Source organism: Hordeum vulgare, chromosome 2H (genome assembly GCF_904849725.1).
Source record: "Hordeum vulgare subsp. vulgare chromosome 2H, MorexV3_pseudomolecules_assembly, whole genome shotgun sequence".
In the NCBI taxonomy this organism is placed as follows: domain Eukaryota; kingdom Viridiplantae; phylum Streptophyta; class Magnoliopsida; order Poales; family Poaceae; genus Hordeum; species Hordeum vulgare.
Genome location: NC_058519.1, coordinates 652,524,649 through 652,542,531, shown reverse-complemented (window position 1 = coordinate 652,542,531; position 17,883 = coordinate 652,524,649).

Sequence of the window (17,883 nt, the reverse complement as noted above, 5' to 3'; positions counted from 1 at the left end):
CAAATCGTCCATTTCTCTTCTTCTTCCTCTCGTTCTCCTGCCCGGCGCGGCATAGCGACAAACTCGACGACGCCGTCAGGCTGCCCGCCGTCCTGCTCGCCGCTGCCGTCCTCCTCCCCGCGCGCCGCCCTCCTCGCCGCGCGCCGCCGTCCTCCTCACCGCGCGCCGTCGACACCTCCGGCCGGTAAGCCCCACGCCCCCTCCTCCCCAACAGTCCGGCCAGCACAAGCAAAGAAGAAAAAGGAGAAGAAAAGAAGAAAAAGGAGAAGAATGGAAGAAAAAGGAGAAGAAAGGAAGAAAAAGGAGAAGAAAGGAAGAAAAAGGAGAAGAAAAGAAGAAAAAGGAGAAGAAAGGAAGAAAAAGGAGAAGAAAGGAAGAAAAAGGAGAAGAAAGGAAGAAAAAGGAGAAGAAAGTAAGAAAAAGGGAAGGAGAAGAAAAGAAGAAAAAGGAGAAGAAAAGAAGAAAAAGGGAAGAAAAGAAGAAAAAGGAGAAGAAAGGAAGAAAAAGGAGAAGAAAGGAAGAAAAACGAGAAGAAAAGAAGAAAAAGGAGAAGAAAGGAAGAAAAAGGAGAAGAAAGGAAGAAAAAGGAGAAGAAAGGAAGAAAAAGGGATGGAGAAGAAAAGAAGATAAAGGAGAAGAAAAAGGAGAAGAAAAGAAGAAAAAGGGAAGAAAGGAAGAAAAAGGAGAAGGAAGAAAAAGGAGAAGAAAGGAAGAAAAAGATTTTTTTTTTCATTTAATTCCTATTGTTATTAGGTTTGTGCTAGATTATTAGGGTTAGTAATATGTAGAATTAGGAAAAAGGAAAATAAGAAGAGGAGGGGAAGAAAAGAAGAAAAAGGAGAATAATAAGAGGAGGAGAGGAGAAGAAGAGGAAAAATAGAAGAAGAGGAGAGGAGAAGTAGTAGAAGAAGAGGAGAAGTAGAAGTAGAAGAAGAAGTAGAAGAAGAGGAGAAATAGAAGAAGAGGAAAAATTAGTTTAGGGTTACAAGAAGAAGAAATATTTTTTTTGTCATTTAATTTTGCTATTGTATAGTGTATATGCTTAAGTGTTAATACTGTTTCTTAGATTATTGCTTAATTTTGCTATTGTATATGCTTAAGTGTTAATAGTTTAATTTTGCTATTGTATATGCTTAAGTGTTAATAGTTTATTTTTAGCAAGAAAATTAATAGAACTAGTTTAATTTTGCTATTGTATATGCTTAAGTGTCCGAGACTCGGCTCCGCCCGGCTGGTATTTTAGAGTTTAGGTTCTCCTATATAAAATAACACTTCGAAGTTTCCAACCCCTCTTATATAGTTTGTTAGTTTATTACTTAATCAAATGTCCGTTTTTTGCAGAACTATGGATCCACATATCAGGAACCTCGAAGAGGAAGAACTTCTCGAAGATATAATCAAAGACGGCCCCGACGTTGAACCAGCTGAATCTCCGTCGTCATATCTAAACGACTCCGGATATGGAATGGAGGTCGAGCGACACGAAGATGAAGGCGATGGGGCAGGAGATAGGTCCAATGACGGAGAAGGTGATATCTCCACTGATGGAGAAGCCGGTGGAGAAGCCGGTGAAGAAATAATAAAGTCCGGCGAGGTATACATATGAAGTTCGACAATCACTTGTAATATGTGAAAAATATTGGAGATAGCTCTGTATTGTATACATATACATTCATTTGACGAATGTTTCTCCCTCTTAGGCCTCCACATCGAGCAAGTCTACGAAACGAGGCCCGACTAGAAAGTTGGATGCACGGACGCATTACACCTTTGAGGTGATAATGCCTACGGGCGAACCCAAGCTTCCTAAGAATGCTGCTGACACATTCAAGAAGCAATGCGGAGTTCTCGTTAGGGATCACGTCCCGATCAGCGTTCCGGAGTGGAACAAGCGCAAAGGGGCAGCCGATAGTGACTATGTCGCCGAAAGGTACAAAGATAATCTTTGGAATGATCTCATGTCACATTTCAACCTGCCAGAATGTGAGAATGAAGACGCCGCAGACAAACTGAGGGCCAAAGTCAAGCAGTGGACTCTAAAGAAGATGGCCGAACTGTTCCGTAGCTGGAAGAAGAAGCTATGGAAAAACTATCTGAAGACAAAGAAAGTGCCAGTATTCGAGGGGTATCTAGCCAAGCAGGCGAATCACTGGAAGGAATTTCAAGAGTACAAGGAGTCAAAAGATGCCCAGGCATTATCTGAAAAGAACAATATAAATGCCGACAAGAAGACATATCACCACAAGCTGGGGCGAGGGGGCTATGAGACTGCCATCCCAAAGTGGGATAAGAAAGAGCAAGATCTGATAGATAAAGGCATCGTACCTGAACCACTCCGTGATGAGTGGGAATTGAGAGCAAGAAATTGGTTCCTTGCGCATGGTGGGTCGTACGACGAAACAACAGGGGACCTCATCTGCAATGACGATCTTAGGATACCCAGGGAGAATTGGAAAAGGATAGTGAAAGAAATTAAGGAGGGACAAAGAAAGTTCACTGCAGATAGAGATAAAGATTTGCTCACACTGGTCCTCAGCAATGACGAACATGGAGGACGAACGCGAGGCTTCGGTCCTTCTTACCCGTGGTGGCTTGGGTTTGCCAGAGACCAAGACACTTACAGAAGCCGAGAGAGAGCAAAGAAGCGGCAGCAGGATGAGGAGAATGACAAGTTCAACCAGTTGCTTGCCAGGATTAACGAGCAACAGAAGCACATTGATAAGCTTAGAGGAGTACCGCGCCAGGAAGATCCTGCACTTGATATTACCGGCGCCCCATCTTAGAGGAAAAGCAGCGTGGCTGAATCTGAGGCCCCGCCCGACGATGAATGAAGAATGATAGAGGGCAGTCCCGGCTACCCCGTGGATGGAATCAAGGAGTCAACATCATGTGAACTCCATCAGAAATTCAAGAACATATCCATGAAGGTGGCCGTCGGGCATGCTTTACCTTCTGGCCCAGATGCACGCTGGCATGGCCGTGAGATTCCAGCTGGCTTTGCTAAAGTCGGGGTGGATGAAATCATGACGGGGTTTAATGATATGGAGCTCGACATAGCTGGACCCGAAGATGAGAGGACACTCGGAGAAGTAGTGGGTGGAGTCATCCTATGGGACAAGAACTACATCAAGCTTCCAGGCTCGGCCCCAAGGACAACACCGCCTCCCAGTCGTCGCAGGTCACCTACACCTCCATTACCTCCAAGCCCTCCACATGACGTCGGCAGCACAACACGAGTCCATCTCGATCACCGCCGCCGGACTTGGGTCGTCCGTCTCCGCCGCCACCCGCTCTGGATACAAAGCGGGAGCGTGCCACCAAGAACGCTCCGCCGATGATTCCTAAGCCACAGACCACCCCAAAGCGCAAACGGTCTCCCCTCCCAAAGGTACGTCATGCTAATCTTCCTATCAGACCTTATGATCGTACCCCCGAGGAAAACGCCAGGATAGCAAAGGAACATCATGATGCGCAGATGAAAAAGAAGGAACCCAAGCCCCGCCCGGAATACACCGAGAAGCAAATAGCATTTGCAAAATACTTCACGAACCTTCCATCACAGTATGACTTACACCATAAGCCTGATGACTATACACGCACATTGCAGAAGGAAGTGAAAAAGAGCAGATCACGTGCAAGCCCTCCACATGACGTCGGCCAGCACAACACGATTCCATCTCGATCACCACCGCCGGACTTGGGTCGTCCGTCTCCGCCGCCGCCCGCTCCGGATACTAAGCGGGAGCGTGCCACCAAGAACGCTCCGCCGATGATTCCTAAGCCACAGAGCACCCCAAAGCGCAAACGGTCGCCCCTCCGAAAGGTACGTCATGCTAATCTTCCTATCAGACCTTATGATCGTACCCCCGAGGAAAATGCCAGGATAGCAAAGGAACATCATGATGCGCAGATGAAAAAGAAGGAACCCGAGCCCCGCCTGGAATACACCGAGAAGCAAATAGCATTTGCAAAATACTTCACGACCATTCCATCACAGTATGACTTACACCATAAGCCTGATGACTATACACGCACATTGCAGAAGGAAGTGAAAAAGAGCAGATCACGTGCAAGTGCAAGTGGGAGCAAATCAAGTTCAACTACAAGCAAGAAAAAATCAGACGTTCCTCAGCTTGGACAACAGGCCAAACAGTCGATCCCACCCCTCAAGGTGTTAACCGAGAATGTTCCCCCTCCAGTGCAGGGGCTAGCTTTTGAAAGACCAAAGGAGTTGGCGGTTGCATGTGGTGTCTCGGTTGAAGATTTGCTGGCTTCCCAAGACGACAGGATACCCAAGGCTATGGTAGCCCCTAAGCCACAGTTTGTCATGCGTGAGCCTTTGGTCAGCAAAGATGATCTCCCAACAAATATGCGTTACTTGCATCAATGGTACTTAAGTGAATCAAAGAATGGGAGAACGATGATCGTGCTGAGTGTCCCACAGGAGTACTACGGCCGCCCCGAACAAATCCATATCGACTTTGATGAACTCTTCCAGATGTACAATGGTGACGCCCTCGACAAATCGCTTATGAGTTGCTATTGTCTGTAAGTTTTTCAATTCGTTGTCTACATATAACTTGTTTAGTTATTTCAATTCATTGTCTATATATAACTTATACTCTATTATGCAGAATGAAGATTCTGGAGTGTAAAAGTAAGAGCATCTTAAATATTGGGTTTATTGACCCAGATAAAATACATATAGCGACGCTAACTGACAAACCCAAGGAGACGGAGGAAAACCTTCTAAGGTTTCTAAGAGATCAAAATTTCTGTGACCACATACTGTTTCCATACAACTTCAGGTGAGGGTCTTTACTCTGTTGTGTCCATTCACTTATAAGTGTAATTGATAAGTTACTGACATATATATATATATATATATGTGTGTGTGTGTGTGTGTGTGTGTGTGTGTGTGTGTGTGTGTGTGTGTGTGCAGCTTCCATTGGATTCTGTTGGACATTCAAATTGATAAGGGAAGAGTTGATGCCTTCGACCCATTATCGAGACCCTTGAAACAGTTCCAAAGCCTGCAGGACATGCTCCAAGGGTAATTTCAATCATTCTTGTGCACTATCGGTCTCTTTAGATGATTTTCTGATATATCAATTAATGAAAAACTTAGCACATCATTATCCTTGTCGGGCAGGGTTTGGAAGCAGTTCAAGTGCGTGACTCCCGGTATCGAGCATGAGAAGCTGACCTTTAGGGCGGCTCAGGTAAGTAGTAGTATGATATACTTCTATTTTCAATACATTTATGATGCTAGATTATTATTTTGATTATATATATTCTATTCTCGTAAAGTGCGACCAGCAGCCACATGGAACGCATCTATGCGGATACTATGTTTGCGAGACCATTCGCACGTTAACCTCTGAGCACAAGGATCACAGATTCGACGTAAGCAATGAACATTCACACCTCTATTTTTACCCGTCATTCTTTGTTATCATGATTGATATTCATATTCATCTCCTCTTCTTATATAGTACACGGCCATGAGGGAGAAGTACCTACCAGAGCAACGCGCGATTGCTGTTGCAGAGGAGCTTGCGACCTTTCTGAGGACGGAAGCTATAGATGACAAAGGACGATTTAGTGTAGCTAGGGGCCATTACTGATGTTCGTCCATGTAATCGAATAGATGGGCTCTAGTCCCGATAATTCACATCTCCATATAATTGTATATATATGCTCGCTTGTAAGATAAGTTAACCTTATATATATATGCATAATTATTTCTATTTAAATTATATGAAAACTAATTCCCGAACACCAAACGAGGCATCACGTTAATCTCCCGAACACTTAAACCCTAAAACCCAAAAATAATTTCATTAAAAAAACCCGAAAATAAGCAAAATCTGAAACTCTTTAGTCCCAGCCCGTGTAACGAACTGGGACTAAAGGTCCTGCCCCTGGGGCGCTACGAGGCGCCCACGTGGAGCACCTTTAGAGCCGGCTTGTAACAGGTCCGGGACTAAGGTTAGGCCTTTGGTCCCGCCCCTTTAGTCCCGGTTGGTGAACCGGGACTAAAGCCCCTTACGGGCCGGGGCTAAAGGCCCCGTCCCCACTAGTGACACTATCGTACTTAAAAGGTTTATACTATAAAGATTAAAGCGATTAGGTTCTTAAGATATTCACTCCTCCTTCTTCACCTTCTCCTTCATAATCTTGATGCGCTTAGAGCGGCGAAGCCCCAGGCCAGGCTGCGGGATGTACTCATCTACCACAATTGGCATGGCCCTGTCGCCCAGCTGTGGGACATCCATCGCGAGGCCATCGTCGCTGCTACTTTTGCTGTCGCCAGAGTCGCTGCTACTTTTGCTGCCAGAGTCGTTGCTGCCGTAGACATAGCACCTGTCGCAGTACTCGCTGCTCCTGCTCCCATTGCCTTGCCAAATGCAAAAAAGTTTTTTTAAAATGGGTGTGAGAGATAGCCCAATGGAGAGGAAGAAGAGACAGAGCGTACCGGCATCGTTGTCGTCCTGGTAGTGCCTCTGACACATAGTCGTGTCGAACACCTTCACGGCGAACGTAGCGTTGCCGCCGTACCTGAAGACAAGGAAGTACCCGATCCCCAGGTCGTAGGCACGGACGAACTGCTTCCAGCCCCGATCTTGGTACATGCGGCCATCGGCGTCGAACACCACCTCACGTCCCACAGCGTGCGAAGCCCGTTGCCGGCCTGCCTCAGCTTCATGTTCTGTGGCCGATGGCCGTCCAGCATCTTCACAAAATTGTGCGGCAGCACCAGCCTGAAGGATTTCTCAAGTATAACCGTGTAGAACTCCATCTCTGAAAAGCAGCAGAAGAGACCAATTACTACCATTTACAACATTGTCATGCAACATTTACAGCAACTTGATCATTAGTATTAGGGAGGACCTAATTAAATACCCTATTTAAGGTAAAATAGCATAAAACAATATGCACCCTCACTCGAGGTCGGAGGGGGGTCAGTGACGGGGACGACGACGCGGATGATGGAGGGGGGCTCCTAGATTTCTGCATAGTGCTCTCTAATTTTAGCATTCAAAGTAGGAGTACTTTTCCAATTTGAACATTCAATAAGCAAAAACAAATCGTAAAATAAAGTAGTATTCAAATTAGCATGCATTCAATTATAAGCAAGACTACATCATCGATCTCTTGTGTCCATACATCCTCGAATATTATCACTAATTAATACTCCTCGAATACTATCATACATAAAGCATCATTAATACAGCTAGAACCGTAGCGCCTGACGGGTATCGTCGCGGGCGGTGGACACCCAAAGAGAAGGAACCATCACAGGATCATAGCTCCAGTGAGATCCCTGAAGAACCTGCCAGGTATTGTCGAACCTGCCCTCCAATGCAACCATGTAGCGACGGACGTGCTCGTCCTCCTCGCTGACACGGTGACGTACCGCCTCCGCGGTGTCCGGAAGCCTCGGCACTGTCACTGGCCCATGCGACCGCCACCAAACAAGGATCGGATCAACAATGGGCTGCCTCCTCACCAACCTACGTCCCCTGGAAGGTAGCACCTCCCAATACCAACCGGGCGGAGCCCAGTCCCGGACAAGGCCCCTCTGATCAAGCAGGTGTCCTCCGCCGAGTCGACGACGAGGATGCAGGATAGGCATCGTAATATGAACTAAAAAAATAACATTTCTATAAGGCATGGAAAAAAAACAAAATCAATACGTTGAATGAAACTATTCTATGCTTTATTATATTTCATTTAAATGTTAAAATTTGAAAGCATTTGATTTCCGTTTTAAGATACCCACAAAAATTAGCACTTTGGTTTTCACATTTGTTTTGAAGGAACTACACACATAACAAAAAAATCTGACCAGTATAAGACTAACCACTATTTTCAAAATCAATATACTTTCACGAGACCATTGCTAAGTAACCATGCATTAAAACTAGCCCGTGCAAATGCACGGTTTGTTGACTAGTGGATATTAGTTTGAATCGTCCTTTGCATGTAATTAGATGCATGAATGAGAAAACTAGGGATGGTTGATAGAGTATATTCACTGAACGATCTAGAAACACCATATGAATTATTGGCCACTACACAAAGTGGTTGGGTATATCGGATAACAAACACATGTTGATAATCTATTCATAGCAAGAATGACGAACAATGAAGAACGTGAAACATATAAACAAGGGAGAGATAAAAAGGAATATAAATGTAAAAAGTGGTTGATTGAATATTTTGCTATGTGTTGTTCAATGCACCGTGACCTCACATCTATTTATGATGTTGCCGGACTTCCCATAAAATGGAAGTATTCCAAATCCTTTAAACATTCTTTAAAAATTAACCGAACTCGGATTTAGGTATGGTTAAGACAACAATTTCATTTTTGGGTACCACAGTCCACATATGATCTCGGATGGAGGTGCGCCCAATTTTAAATTTATATATATGGGTAATATAAACAACTTTCTTGTTGAACCTTTTTTGATTTGAGGCCATATTTGTGCCAAATATCGCGCACAAAGAAGGCAACGACTCACGCTACCCATCACACGTTGGTCATATGGGTATATTTTTGTTTGAAAAGGAGGTTAAGACCCCCGGTCTGTGCAAACATACATATATGAAAAATGCAAACATACATGCATGAAATGAGCATTCTACAACTATATATGTATATAGAAATCAAATGTTACAAATCAAAAATTAAAAACAATAAATAAAAAAAACAGAGCCATGGCGGCGACGGCTCACATTGGGTGCGGCCGGGGCGAGGGCGTGGGCGGCGACAGCGACGGCGAGGGCGGCGGGGGGCGGAGGGCGAGGGCGACGGTGACTAGCAACGGCTTGGGGCGGCGGAGGGCGACGGCGACGGCGGCTGGGGGCGGAGGGCGACGGCGACGAGCGACGTCGTGGGCTTGGGGGTGGAGGGCGACGGGCGACGGCGACGGGGCAGCCTGGCGACACCGTGGATGAGCTCGCGGCGTCGTCGGGCGTGGATGAGCTCGCGGCGCCGTCAAATCTAAAAATTTCCAAAGTGTTGGCTTATATAGCAGAAGCATTGGTCCCAGTTCGTGGCACCAACCGGGACTAAAGGGTTGCATTGGTCCCGGTTGGTGGCACCAATCGGTACCAAAGGCCTCTTTTCAGCAGCCCAAAGGGCGGGAAGCAGAGGCCTTTCGTCCCGGTTGGTGCCACCAACCGGGACTAAAGAGGGGCATTAGTCTCGGTTGGAGCCACCAACCGGGACTAAAGGCATTTGCCTGCCACAGCCGCGGTGCGGTTGGATGTTTAGTCCCACCTCGCCAAGCGAAGGGCTGTCGAGCCTGTCTATAAGCTCCGCCGCGGCTGCAATGTCGAGCGGTACGAATTTAGAGACAAAATTCAACCTAAATTCAAACAGCTAGTTAGGCTAACTAGCACTTTAAATTCAAAGAGCTAGTTAGGCTAACTAGCACTTTGAATTTAGGTTGAATTACTCTCTAAATTCGAATCTATTTTTTTATTTTTTTTCCATTTTTTTTGTTTTGTTTTTTGTTTTGTTTCTACTTAAATTCAAAGTGCTAGTTCGCTTAATTTGTTTTGTTTCTACTTACAACAAAATACTTATTTTTTTATTTTATATTGTTTCTAATTACTTATTTATTTTCTTTTATGATAATTCTTTTTGCTATTAAAGTTTGTAACGAAATTCTATATAATTTCAGTTTCAATAATACTAGAGGTTTATAAAAGCTTTTTAGTTGATTCCTTTATTTTAATTTTTTCCCCTTTTTTTGCTTTATTTTTTGTTTCTAATTACTTATTTATTTTCTTTTACGATAATTCTTTTTGCTATTAAAGTTTGTAACAAAATTCTATTTACTTATTTATTTTCTTCTATGATAATTATTTTTGTTTTTAATGTTTTGAACAAAATTCTATATAATTTAAGTATAAAGGCATTTTATTTGATACAGATTTTAAGGCTGGGCCCACGAGCACCTTTTAGTACCGGTTTGTGGCATGAACCGGTAAAAGAGTTTTTTAGTTGATTATATCTGCAGCTGTTTTTTAGCCCCACCTTGCCAAGCAAGAGGCACTCGCAACGGTTTATAAGCCCTGAGTGTAGAGACGATGAAGGGAGAAGCGCAGTGCTCACCTGTGTGTTACAACATGCATTTCAAATGAACTACAAAAAGGTTGAAAGTTGGCATGGTATCATCATAATAGTTGTGGAGAAAGTCTTCACTTTTTCTTCCCTTGTGTCCTTTCCTTATTGCGCCGTAACCATGGATAATCTTCATCATTTATCAGGATGCTTGGGTTAGCCTTGACTTTGAAGGGAGGAATTTCATGAAACTTTTCATAATCTTCGGACATGTCTGTCTTGCCCTCCACTCCCACGATGTCCCTTTTTCCTGAAAGAACTATGTGGCGCTTTGGCTCACCGTATGATGTATTCGCTTCCTTATTTTTTTCTTTTTCTCGGTTTGGTAGACATGTCCTTCACATAGATAACCTGTGCCACATCATTGGCTAGGACAAACGGTTCGTCAGTGTACCCAAGATTGTTCAGATCCACTGTTGTCATTCCGTACTATGGGTCTACCTGTACCCCGCCTCCTGACAGATTGACCCATTTGCACCTAAACAAAGGGACCTTAAAATCTACTCCGTAGTCAAGTTCCCATATGTCCACTATGTAACCATAATATGTGTCCTTTCCCCTCTCGGTGGCTGCATCAAAGCGGACACCGCTGTTTTGGTTGGTGCTCTTTTGATCTTGGGCGATCGTGTAAAATGTATTCCCATTTGTGTCGTATCCTTTCCAAATCGTAACAGTCAAAGATGGTCCCCTGGACAACGAGTACAACTCATTACAAATAGTGTTTTCATCTCTGAGACGTGTTTCCAACCAACTGCTGAAAATCCTGATGTGTTCACATGTAATCCAGTCGTCGCACTGCTCCGGGTGTTTGGAGCGCAGACTGTTCTTGTGTTCATCGACATAAGGGGTCACCAAGGTAGAGTTCTCTAGAACTGTGCAGTGTGCTTGAGACCAAGAATATCCGTCCCTGCATATTATTGTCTCCCCTCCAAGCGTGCCTTTTCCAGTCAGTCTCCCATCATACCGCGATTCAGGGAGACCTATCTTCTTAAGGTCGGGAATGAAGTCAACACAAAACCCAATGACATCCTCTGTTTGATGGCCCATGGAGATGCTTCCTTCTGGCCTAGCGCGGTTACAGACATATTTCTTTAGGACTCCCATGAACCTCTCAAAGGGGTACATATTGTGTAGAAATACGGGACCCGTAATGACAATCTCGTCAACTAGATGAACTAGGACGCGCGTCATGATATTGAAGAAGGATGGTCGGAACACCAGCTCGAAACTGACAAGACATTGCACCACATCACTCCTTAGCCTTGGTATGATTTATGGATCGATCACCTTCTAAGAGATTGCATTGAGAAATGCACATAGCTTCACAATGGCTAATCGGACGTTTTTCGGTAGAAGCCCCCTCAATGCAACCGGAAGCAGTTGCGTCATAATCACGTGGCAGTCATGAGACTTTAGGTTCTGAAACTTTTTCTCTGCCATATTTATTATTCGACGAGAAGCCAGTCGGGACCTTCATACTAAGCAGGCATTCAAAGAAGATTTCCTTCTCTTCTTTAGTAAGAGTGTAGCTGGCAGGACCTTCATACTGCTTTGGAGGCATGCCGTCTTTTTCGTGCAAACGTTGTAGGTCCTCCCGTGCCTCAGCTGCATCTTTTTTCTTCCCATAAACGCCCAAGAAGCCTAGCAGGTTGACGCAAAGGTTCTTCGTCACGTGCCTCACGTCTATTGAAGAGCGGACCTCTAGGTCTTTCCAGTAGGGTAGGTCCCAAAATATAGATTTCTTCTTCCACATGGGTGCGTGTCCCCCAGCGTCACTCGGAACAGCTAGTCCGTTGGGACCCTTTCCAAAGATTACGTGTAAATCATTGACCATAGCAAGTACGTGATCACCGGTACGCATGGCGAGCTTCTTCCGGTGATCTGCCTCGCCTTTGAAATGCTTGCCTTTCTTTCGACATTGATGGTTGGTCGGAAGAAATCGACGATGGCCCAGGTACACATCTTCCTGCAGCTTCCCAGGTATATACTTTCGGTGTCAGCTAAACAGTGCGTGCATGTGTGGTATCCCTTGTTTGTCTGTCCTGAAAGGTTACTGAGAGCGGGCCACTCGTTGATGGTTACAAACAGCAACGCGTGCAGGTTAAATTCCTCCTGTTTGTGCTCATCCCACGCACGTACACCGTTTCCATTCCACAGCTGTAAAAGTTCTTCAACTAATGGCCTTAGGTACACATCAATGTCGTTGCCGGGTTGCTTAGGGCCTTGGATGAGAACTGGCATCATAATGAACTTCCGCTTCATGCACATCCAAGGAGGAAGGTTATACATACATAGAGTCATGGGCCAGGTGCTGTGATTGCTGCTGTGCTCCCCGAAAGGATTAATGCCATCCGTGCTTAAACCAAACCATACGTTCCTTGGGTCACGTGCAAACTCAGCCCAGTACTCTCTCTCGATTTTTCTCCACTGCGACCCGTCAGCGGGTGCTCTCAACTTCCCGTCTTTCTTACGGTCCTCATTGTGCCATCGCATCAACTTGGCATGCTCTTTGTTTCTGAACAGTCGTTTCAACCGTGGTATTATAGGAGCATACCACATCACCTTCGCAGGAACTCTCTTCCTGCGGGGATCGCCATCAACATCTCCAGGGTCATCTCGTCTGATCTTATACCGCAATGCACCGCATACCGGGCATGCGTTCAAATGCGCGTACGCACCGTGGTAGAGGATGCAGTCATTAGGGCATGCATGTATCTTCTGCACCTCCAATCCTAGAGGGCATACGACCTTCTTTGCTGCGTACGTACTGTCGAGCAATTCATTATCCTTTGGAAGCTTCTTCTTCAATATTTTCAGCAGCTTCTCAAATCCTTTGTCAGGCACAACATTCTCTGCCTTCCACTGCAGCAATTCCAGTACGGTACCCAACTTTGTGTTTCCATCTTCACAATTGGGGTACAACTTTTTTTGTGATCCTCTAACATGCGATTGAACTTCAGCTTCTCCTTTTGACTTTCGCATTGCGTCCTTGCATCGACAATGACCCGGCGGAGATCATCATCGGGCACATCGTCTGGTTTCTCTTGATCTTCAGCAGCTTCCCCCGTTCCAGCATCATCGGGCACATCGTCTGGTTCCTCTTGATCTTCAGCAGCTCCCCCCGTTGCAGCATCAGCGTATTCAGGGGGCACATAGTTGTCATCGTCCTCTTCTTCTCAGTCGTCTTCAATCATAACCCCTGTTTCTCCGTGCCTCGTCCAAACGTTATAGTGTGGCATGAAACCCTTGTAAAGCAGGTGGGTGTGAAGGATTTTCCGGTCAGAGTAAGACTTCGTATTCCCACATTTACTGCATGGACAACACATAAAACCATTCTGCTTGTTTGCCTCGGCCACTTGAAGAAAAATATGCACGCCCTTAATGTACTCGGAGGTGTGTCTGTCACCATATATCCATTGCCGGTTCATCTGCGCGCATTACATATAATTATGTGTGTCAAAATTAAGAAAATCAGACAAATATCTATCTAAAGTAAGAAATCAGACAAGTATCATAAAGAAGATAAGAACAAGAGGCTCACCACGGTGGTGCCGGCGACGAGATCGGCGCGGGCGATCAACGGCGGTGAAAATGGGGACGGGGCGTGACGGACCCCTAAATCTAGACAAATCTCGGGAAAAATGAAGCTCCTAGGTCGAGCTTCAAGAGGAGAAATCTTAACTAGTGTGGCTCGGGCATTTCATCGAACACCTCATGTGCATAGGAGGTGAGCTAGAGCACCAAAATGCCCTCCCCTCGCCAGCCAAAAAAAAACAGAGTGCTCTGCCGCGGCGATGGGTATATATAGGCAACTTATTTGTACCGGTTCGTGGCATGAACCGAGACTAAAGCCACCCCTTCTGTCCCGGTTCATGCCACGAACCGGGACCAATGGTTGTGGGCCAGCAGCGAGGACCATTGGTCCCGGTTCGTGGCTCGAACCAGGAGAAATGGTTCTACACGAACCGGGACCAATGCCCACGAGGCCCCGGCCGGCCCCCTGGGCTCATGAACCAGGTCTAATAATGGGCTGGCCAGGGCCGAACGATAGCCCTGTTTTCTACTAGTGCATATATGAGAGAAGAAGAATGCCGACTGTTGTTGTGGGGGTCGCTTCTCCTTCTTCTCCTTGTGCTAGATATTTGTTATGCACTAGGGGAAGTAGGAGTAGCGACCATCATCGACGGTCGAAAAATCAGGTGAGGGAGTGTCCACCATATATGAGAGAAGAAGAATGCCGACTGTTGTTGTGGGGTCGCTCTTCCTTCTTCTCCTTGTGCTAGATATTTTTTATGCCTTTGAATGGTGCATTTTGAACACACAAAAAGTATGGAGTTCAAATAAGTTCAAAAAAATGAAATCCCGTTGTAACGGATGAGTTATTGTTCGAAACCCTGATACTTCGAGAGAGATTGTCCGTTTTGTACACGAAGTGCATCCAGTTTTTTTCGTAACCCTCTCAACTTTTTAGCACATTCTATGTGGGTGAAATGATGATACCATGCCAACTTTCAACATTTTCAGAGTTCATTTGTAGTGCTTTTCGATTTCAGGGTCAACTAGCTCAAAAAAATAAAGTAAATGCACGAAAAATACCAACTGAAGTCAGAAATTGTTGAAAATTTGTTATGTGCATTTGAATGGTGCATTTTGAACACACAAAAAGTATGTAGTTCAAATAAGTTCAAAAAAATGAAATCCCTTTGTAACAGATGAGTTCTCGTTCGAAACCCTAATACTTCGAGAGAGATTGTGCGTTCTGTACACGAAGTGCATCCCGTTTTTGTCGTACCCCTCTCAACATTTTAGCACATGCTATGTGGGTGAAATGATGATACCATACTAACTTTCAACTTTTTCAGAGTTCATTTGTAGTGCTTTTCAATTTCAGGGTCAACTAGCTCAAAAAAATAAAGTAAATGCACGAAAAATACCAAATGAAGTCAGAAATTGTTGAAAATTTGTGATGTGCCTTTGAATGGTGCATTTTGGACACACAAAAAGTATGTAGTTCAAATAAGTTCAAAAAAATGAAATCCCTTTTGTAACAGATGAGTTCTCGTTCGAAACCCTAATACTTCGAGAGAGATTGTCCGTTTTGTACAAGAAGTGCATCCAGTTTTTGTCGTAAACCTCTCAACTTTTTAGCACATGCTATGTGGGTGAAATGATGATACCATGCCAACTTTCAGCATTTTTAGAGTTCATTTGTAGTGCTTTTCAATTTCAGGGTCAACTAGCTCAAAAAAAATAAAGTAAATGCACGAAAAATACCAAATGAAGTCAGAAATTGTTGAAAATTTGTGATGTGACTTTGAATGGTGAATTTTGAACACACAAAAAGTATGGAGTTCAAATAAGTTCAAAAAAATGAAATCCCATTGTAACGGATGAGTTCTCGTTCGAAACAGTGATACTTCGAGAGAGATTGTCCGTTTTGTACACGAAGTGCATCCAGTTTTTATCGTAACCCTCTCAACTTTTTAGCACATGCTATGTGGGTGAAATAATGATACCATGCTAACTTTCAACATTTTCAGAGTTCATTTGTAGTGCTTTTCAATTTCAGGGTCAACTAGCTCAAAAAAATAAAGTAAATGCACGAAAAATACCAAATGAAGTCAAAAATTGTTGAAAATTTGTGATGTGCCTTTGAATGGAGCATTTTGAAGACACAAAAAGTATGGAGTTCAAATAAGTTCAAAAAATGAAATCCCTTTGTAACGAATGAGTTGTCGTTCGAAACCCTCATACTTTGAGAGTCCGTTTTGTACACGAAGTGCATCCAGTTTTTATCGCAACCCTCTCAACTTTTTAGCACATGCTATGTGGGTGAAATGATGATACCATGCAAACTTTCAACATTTTCAGAGTTCATTTGTAGTGCTTTGCAATTTCAGGTTCAACTAGCTCAAAAAAATAAAGTAAACGCACGAAAAATACCAAATGAAGTGAGAAATTGTTAAAAATTTGTGATGTGCCTTTGAATGATGCATTTTGAACACACAAAAAGTATGGAGTTAAAATAAGTTCAAAAAATGAAATCCATTTGTAACGGATGTGTTCTCGTTTGAAACCCTGATACTTCAAGAGAGATTGTCCGTTTTGTACACGAAGTACATCCACTTTTGGTTGTAACTCTCTTAACTTGTTTGCACATGCTACGTGAGTGAAATGATGATACCATGCCAACTTTAAACATTTTCAGAGTTCATTTGTAGTGCTTTTCAATTTCAGGATCAACAAATAAATAAAGTAAATGCACGAAAAAATAATCAACTAAAATTATCAAAGTTTTTATTTGTTAAAAAGAATCAAGTAATACATTAACTAAAAAGAAACAAACAAAATCAACTAAAATTAATTTTTCATAAAGTGTTTTCGTTAAAATCTTTAATAGGAAACTAAAATAGAAGAAAAATAATGAAAGTAAAGTTATTCACAAATTTTAAATAATTCAAATTTGAGAACTAATTATTTAGCTGTAAATAGAAAAAACAAAATAAATAAAGCAAAAAACAAAACAAAAATAATGAAAAAAATCGAAAATATATGAGTATTTATAGAGAAAATTCAACCGAAATTCAAAGTGAGCACTTTGAATTTCGGTTGAATTTTGTCTTTAAATTCACATATATTTTCAATTTTTAAATTTAGGCAACGATAGTGTGTTTAGACTCGTAAACCTGCTTTAGAGAGAAGCTCGAAAGAGCACGCGCAACAGTGCTTATAAAGCACTCCTCGCGCTCCTCGCTAGGCGAGGTGGGACTAAACGTTGCGATGCGCCGCCAGCCCAGCTATTTAGTCCCGGATGGTGGCTCGGCCCGGCACTAAAGACCCTTATTTCCCGCCACTCCGCCTGCCGAAAAGGGGTCTTTAGTCCCGGGTCGTGGCTCGGCCCGGGACTAACGTGGTCTTTAGCCCCGGTTCGAGCCACGACCCGGGACCAAAGCTCTGCCTATATAGGCGGTAGTTGGAAATTTGTGATGTCCAAATCGCGGTTTCCATCCTCTTCCTCCTCTCGCGCGTGACCCGGACGAACCTCCCCGACGCCGTCGCCGTCTCCGCGCTCCTCCCCGCCGCCGCCTCCCTCGCCGTCAATGTCATCGTTGTCACCGCCGCTTCCTTCGCCGTCGCCGCAGCCCCCATCCCCTCCCGCGGTAAGCCCCTTATTCCCTTATCCCGCCGGTAAGCCGCGGCCAGCCCCCTCGCTCCCCATCAATCCCGCTCAGGTAAGCCCACTCCCTCCAGACGTCGTCGCCCCCCTCCCATCCCGCTGCTAGCTAGGCACTGCCATTTAGATTTTAGGGCCGGTTCAAGCTATAGAACTAATTGAAATAATGTAAATTGAGATACATATGTTAATAAGAAAATCAAGATATATATATATATATATATATATATATATATATATATATATATATATATATATATATGTTTGTTGAAGATCTTTTGATGGGCTAACTAGAAAGAAGGAAAAAATCATGTTTGTAAAGTTCATGTAAGTAGGCACATTAGGTTTGAATTAGACAACCAATGGTTTCAACAACTTATTTAAACTTTGGAGAGGAAAAAGGGCACATATACATATTTCACAAAACCTACAAATATCATCCTTTTGCTGGTGTTAATATAATGCATAAAACAATAGTTAGTTTCTCACTTTTGCTTGCTAAATTGTGCAAAGTTTTGTCGATCGGAATATATAGATGTTCAATTCTTTCGATATATATAGTGTGTCA